The 6,000-nt window shown below is 38.5% G+C and overlaps 1 long non-coding RNA gene across 1 annotated transcript in view; it reads right to left on the bottom strand.

Moving 5' to 3' along the window:
* Positions 1 to 517: 517 nt before the first annotated feature.
* The window catches only part of Gm40652, a 42,959-nt gene continuing 37,476 nt past the window's right edge, over positions 518 to 6,000 (bottom strand). Inside the window, exon 4 of the long non-coding RNA XR_871657.2 lies at positions 518 to 3,663. This is a non-coding gene — a long non-coding RNA (predicted gene, 40652). The remainder of the gene's footprint in view (positions 3,664 to 6,000) is intronic.

The raw sequence follows: 6,000 nt of genomic DNA, 5'->3' as shown, positions 1-6,000 counted from the left end.
AGTCAATCACAGTGATTCATGTGGGGAAGAATGGCAGTGCTTAGCACCACTTATAATGACACAAAATCATGGATGGTGGTTTATCTTAAATTTCTGTTTAAATTGATAACCTGGCTTCCTCAGCATTCTCATGGAACCTAGGGAAGGATAAGTAATAATGACAGATTTAGACAGGCAGGATCCTTGGTATAAGATATTGATCCTAGATGTGATATTTTTAGTAGAGTAGATTAATAAATCAGATGCATTGCTGTGGTTACTGATATGGGAAACAATTTCCACAAAAAGTCTTTCCAGTCATGATCATAATCAGAAAATAAATCAGAAAGAACCACATGAGACAGATTATAGAAGTTTTGCACCTTTACTCAATATTATGACAAATCTCTTCCATTCTGCCAATTATACCAAGTCTACTTAGATTTTTCCACACCGATTATCAACTTCTTCAATCTATCTTTAAGCTCTTGGCAACTCAACCTTTGTTGCACCTTCAACATTGTAACTTTCTGTGGGATCATTAAAGTCATCTAGGCTTATTAATTCATAGATGTGAATAGTAATAATTTGTTGGTACTAGTACAAGAATAAAATGAGAGAAATGTTCCGCCACAGATTAGATACCAAGAAAAAAAGTCAAAAGACTTAGATTTTGTAAAATAAAATTAAGGTCTTACCAGGAAAATAGATATAACTCAAATAGCTACACCAGAAGAATTATAATACAGTGAAGTAGCTAAGTATTTGAGATGGAGATGAAAGTCAAATAAGGGGCAAAGAAGACCCAGAGGTTAGAAGCAGATAGGGTTTAGTGACTAGACTTAGCAGGACAAAAGCCCGAAACTGTTGTTATTATAATCCAGGACCTAGGCCCATGTATGTGGTTGGAACTAGAATCAAAGTGTGCTTGTTTAGTGGAGGCTGAAGCCAAAGAGGAAATGTATCCTTTATCAAAAGTGCTGAACAAAACAAAGGACAGGGAGAGAAATACTAGGGTTATGCCCTTCTGCCCTCTAGTGCCTTGCCTTTTATTGGTAAGAAGCCAGCTGACATGGAGCCAGAGAAACACCACCTGGAGAGGTCAACATAGTTGGTATTCAGGAAGGATCTCAAGCCAGGATCTCATCCATAAGAGTTCATGACATTAAGCCAAGTCCTTGTGGGTAGGGAGCGGTTTCCACAATGGAAATACATTCTCTATATCAGCTCTTTTGGAATTAGGTTCACCTTGACATAGGGAAAGAGCAACTGAGAAGATAATGGATTGAATAATCATCAGCAACAGCATCAACAATGACCACCACCACCACCACCATGAGAGAATCAAGGATGCTCTCAACAGCACAAATGAATCTCAAATGCAATATGCTATGGGAGAGTTGCACAGAAGAGTACAAAGAACATCCTTTCTTTTACATCTAATTTTGGAAGAGGTAAAACAGCAGTGATAGAAAGCAAATCAGTGTTTCCTATAGGACATAGGCAACTGTGTTCTTAAGCATGAAGACTTTCTAATTCTCCAAATTTCTGCCATTAGCTATTTTCAAGAACTCAAGAGATGATTTGCTATCATATGGAAACTTACCTTATAACCCATCACCAAGTTATGTCAGAGAATTCAGAGCCCCATTTCTCTGACAACATTTTCTAACAATAGACAGGCAACTGAATGATTGAGTACATTTTTTGTATCTTATCTATCTCTCATTATGGGAAATTGGTCTGTGCTCCACAGTAGATACAGGTGTAGTGTAGATGTTAGGTGCTCCAATGATTGCTTTCTCCACACCATTTCAGAACAGTAAACCTGGGAAAAATGACTCTGTCACAAGCTCTGGGGTCTATGTGAGACTTGTTTTGGGGGCAATTATTTCCAAATACAAGAAATTACAAACTGCATGACCTCCCTGGAGGGAAAACTTGAAACACTCCTGCCTAAAACAGAAAATTTGGACATCTAAGTTATGTAAAATGACAAACACATTGAAAACATGGAAGAAACTTCTCAGGAGATTAAAACAAATACCACAGGGTACAGCGTAGAAGAGAGTGCTGATTTAACATGGTATCGTTGTGCAAACATTGGGTGTTACCAGTCAAAAGTCTAACATCCTTTACAGCTTGCATTCAGAGAAAATGATGCTGAATGGAATTTTAACCTGATTGATAGAGGAGTAGATAGCAATTTCATATTATACAATAGCATTCAAATAGTAATGGCAATAAGATGTAGGATTAATGATACACTGCAACTTATGGATTGTAGGGAGAAATCAGAATTCCCTTTGGATGGAAGAAGACTTCTAGATAGAAATAAAATCCTGGTCTCCTGCAGCAAGGTCTAGAGATGTAGAAGGTCAGCTCCTGGAAGATACATTTGCGTCCTGATGAATTGTAATCACCACAGGTGGATCAACCTATCTCTTTTGGCATGTTGAAGGAACACAAAGACTGCTTGGAAGGAGGCCTGTTGGAGCCACAGTCTCCATTCTAAAATAAATGCAAAAATCTCTGCTTGTTGCTCCTTGATGAATGGGGTACTTGCAAGGAGATGGACATCTGCATGCTTGAAGTTGATTCACTTTGAAGGAGTCTCAGGTTCTTAATAGTTTACCTCAGCTACAATGGGCAGAATCAGAAGTTTGTTTAGTTAATTGTAAGCTGCTTAAAATCCTTCATTACATGTTTTAATAAATACAAGGCGTGGACTTTATGCACTGATAATAATACTCAATAAAACACTGTACATGAGTTCCCAGCATTGGGTACATCTTTCTGGTGTAATTGTGAAGTTTTAAAGCTGTACTTTAGAAGAGTTGAAACTTTGTCAGTGATGTTTACAGAACTTTCTTTAATACCAAGGTGACAAGGATATGGGGAGGTAAATGTTGTTTCTGAAGCAGTAATAGAAACTTGAATGCTATTATACTGGAATTTGTGTGTGGGAAATTAGACTCTAACTCATTCTAATAAAATAGTGGCGTTTAACAGTAAGTAATCCAGAACTCATAATAGTTCTTACTGACTAGGGCACATATTAATGTTTGATTCTTATCTAGAAGTTTTTTTTTTTTTCTTATTGACTCATGATTTTGACTTCACTCCCTTTCTGCCACTATATTCTGTGTACTTCTGTTTTCTCTGACCCTATGATGGTTGCCTATCGGGCCATCAGACTAAAAGATAGAAGGAATCTTGAGAGATAATAGGCAGACACTTATTCTTGCAGGCTGTGCTGAAATAGGGACCCTGCTTTAATCTCCAGTGTCTTCTCAGATGTTGACTGGCTTACACATGTGGACACTATCGCTCAGATCGCATCGAGTGAGCTCTGTTTCCCGTTCCTGTGGGTTGATTCCATGAATGAAGCACATGCCAGAACCTAGGGTTATCTGCGATGAGAGATGTGCTCTTTCGGGCCTTAGCAACTGATTGATGGCTGAGTGACCGTTTTTTAAATGAAGGAAATTAAAGCTTGGGACTGTGGTGTGAAAACTCTTCACAGCAAGCTGAAATAACATCTGGCTATACTTTAGAAGTTGCTGGCAAGTGCTTGCGGTCCCCTGGAACTCGGTCAGGCTGTATTAGGAGGAGAATTGGACTGCTGCTGTGAGAACAGTGCGTAGAGTTCTCAGCTCTCACGAGCGGAGGCCAACCATTCTCCTGTGTATAGAGAGAATGATCGAATGCTTAGGATTAAAAAACAAACCACAAACTTTCCAAATACAACAAATAGGCATTAAGACCAGGAAGTAACTAGAAATTTTACAGGACTTTTGAACTTGGTCTCCACACCTCTCAATATTTTCAGTGCTAAAAGCTGTCAAGCTCTGAATTCATCTGCTGTGGTAGAGTTTACCTTCCAAACATGGCCCTTGGAAAGGAGTGGTTTATGTGGACTCCTACTGAGAGCCATCACTAGCTTAAGTAAAGCCTAGCATGGTAAACACGCTGGGAAATGTCTGTGAAAATCACAGCAGATTAGCTCTGCATTTCCCTTTTTGAAAAATGCTTTTAACGTTATTTGAGCAGAACTTGCATCAGAACAAATCTTTGGTCAAGTGTTCTTCTGGGCAGCAAGCGTGGTGAGAACCCTTAGAGACACTCCAGGAACACAAGTTCAGAAGAATGAAATTTTGAAATACTTTCCCATTCGTTATGATATATCACTCCCACAAGAGGCATTTTTTTCCAACTGTTATTAAAGGAATGTAGGTTTTCCTGAATTAGAGAAGACAGAGGCTCTTATTTGGTGTTTCCTCTGGTAAGAAAACCCATTTTCATGTTTCTTATCTATTCTGTTTGATTGCTGCCTATCCTAAGCATGGGCTACAGAATACTAGTCTGCTGCTATGTTTTCTAAACTTATTTTTATTAAAATTGAAGTTCTAATGTTATCTTAAAATTTTTAGAATAAAACACACTTTAATAGAGATTCTAATTCTGCTACGTTGGAGTTTATTTCAATTTTAACTTACATATCAAATTGTTTTTACTTTATTGGATATTTCCATGTAGAGCACATGCTGCCTGTGTTTAAAAAAGAACCTCCAATTATTCTTATGTTTTCTAGTCATATACACTTATTTGAATCCTTGTATATATTACAATAATTTCAATATATATTAAGTATTTTATAAAATACTGATACCTAAGTATTGTATACTTATATGTACTGTATGTGACTATATATGCATTATATGCTCATGGTTTATTGATGGCCTGAGCCATGTGAAATTGCAGGAAACTTTTATTGGTTTTCCACTTTGCCTTTATTGTGCTGCCTGAACATGCCCATCCTTCCTCATGTGGAAACACATTAAATTGATTTGATATTTTATTCCTTTAACGTCACTCTCAAGAATGAAAAGCCCATTTGCATCAAAACATCAATGTTACCTTTGCAATGCTCACTTTTTTTATTTTTTGTTTCATTTCTTTCCCTTTTTTTAAAGGTTTATTTTGGGTGACTTTGTCAATGGTATGTTAACTGGAAAGAAATGCCACATCTCTGTAGCTTTTCTCTTTTATTTCCTACATTGTCCTTTTTCTATACAGAGCAATGGACAAGGAACAAAGCTTCCATTTTCTGATTCCTCAGCTGAGATGAAAGGATGGACCATGTAGAGACTGCCATATCCAGGGATCCACCCCATAATCAGCATCCAAATGCTGACACCATTGCATACACTAGCAAGATTTTATCGAAAGGACCCAGATGTAGCTGTCTCTTGTGAGACTATGCCGGGGCCTAGCAAACACAGAAGTGGATGCTCACAGTCAGGTAATGGATGGATCACAGGGCTCCCAATGGAGGAGCTAGAGAAAGTAGCCAAGGAGCTAAAAGGGAAATGCAACCCTATAGGTGGAACAACATTATGAACTAACCAGTACCCTGGAGCTCTTGACTCTAGCTGCATATGTATCAAAAGATGGCCTAGTCGGCCATCACTGGAAAGAGAGGCCCATTGGACATGCAAACTTTATATGCCCCAGTACAGGGGAACGCCAGGGCCAAAAAGGGAGAGTGGGTGGGTAGGGGAGTGGGGGTGGGTGGGTATGGGGGACTTTTGGTATAGCATTGGAAATGTAAATGAGCTAAATACCTAATAAAAAATGGAAAAGGAAAAAAAAGAAAGAAAGAAAGGTCCTTGGACTCATCACTTTTCATCACAGAAAACAGAACAGAATAGGAACCCAACTAGATCTTGTAAAAGTCAAGGACACAGAGCAAATGGAAGAACACAGACTGGAAGGACAGATTGGTGAAGACTGGGAGTTACAACTAATTCTCTTGGATGAACCTGCCTAAAACCCACACTGCCACTGGAAAAGTAAAATATGCTTGAGGAGTTCCTGAAGACTGGGCATGTGGACAAGTCCAAGGGTAAAATAATCCAGGGACACAATTATTTACAGTTTCATTAATTTCAAAATCAGAACTGTGAACAGGTTATCACAGTAATGCTGGGGACCCCCCCCCCCTTTGCTTTTAGCATG

The sequence above is a fragment of the Mus musculus genome, chromosome 10 (assembly GCF_000001635.26).
Source record: "Mus musculus strain C57BL/6J chromosome 10, GRCm38.p6 C57BL/6J".
NCBI classification, from domain to species: domain Eukaryota; kingdom Metazoa; phylum Chordata; class Mammalia; order Rodentia; family Muridae; genus Mus; species Mus musculus.
The sequence above is the reverse complement of the archived record's forward strand: the minus strand, read 5'-3'. Positions and strand labels throughout refer to the sequence as shown.